Source organism: Panthera uncia, chromosome D4, assembly GCF_023721935.1.
Source record: "Panthera uncia isolate 11264 chromosome D4, Puncia_PCG_1.0, whole genome shotgun sequence".
Taxonomy (NCBI): Eukaryota; Metazoa; Chordata; class Mammalia; order Carnivora; family Felidae; genus Panthera; species Panthera uncia.
In genome coordinates, this window is record NC_064807.1 from 73,945,926 (window position 1) to 73,946,574 (window position 649).

Consider the following 649-nt stretch of genomic DNA (forward strand, 5'->3'; position numbering starts at 1 on the left):
TCCATGTAATGGTTAATGCACCTCTGCCACCATCTATTTCCATTTTGATCTGTCTTTCCTTCCCTTGCCTCATATCCTTGGGAGATTGGCTAAAACGTAACCAGGTCAAAGGTTCTCAAACATTTCAGCCAAGTGCAGTGTTACATGAAATGTCAAGTCAAAAGACCTTCTCTAATCAAAGAGGGGATGAGGAACTCCTCTAGTTGGCCCATTCTATCTTCTCTAACTAGCCCGTTGACAACCGGATATTCCAGGATGTTTAGGAGCCAAAAAGTAGCCAGAAAAGATATGAAGACCACAAGGAGTCAAATACATAGCAATTCAGTTTTTACAGAAAAGGGGGGTTTAGTGCAGGGAACATGACAGACATGGATGCTTGCATGAGTGCTTTTAACAATTTAAATCCATAGAAAACTGTCCAGAGGTCCCAGGACTAGTCTCCAAACAGAGTAAAGAACTTTTTGTCCATAATGCATGATGCCCTTGAGTTCTACTGCAGGTAGGGTCAACAGAACCTCTTAGGAACCAAGGCATTGTCCAAGCCCCTCTTCTATATTACTGGACTTCTTAGAGGAGGTAGCACTTGAGATGAGCCTTGGAGAACCAGTAGAGCTTTAGAAAAAAGAAGAAAGGGTAGTTGGCTGAGAAA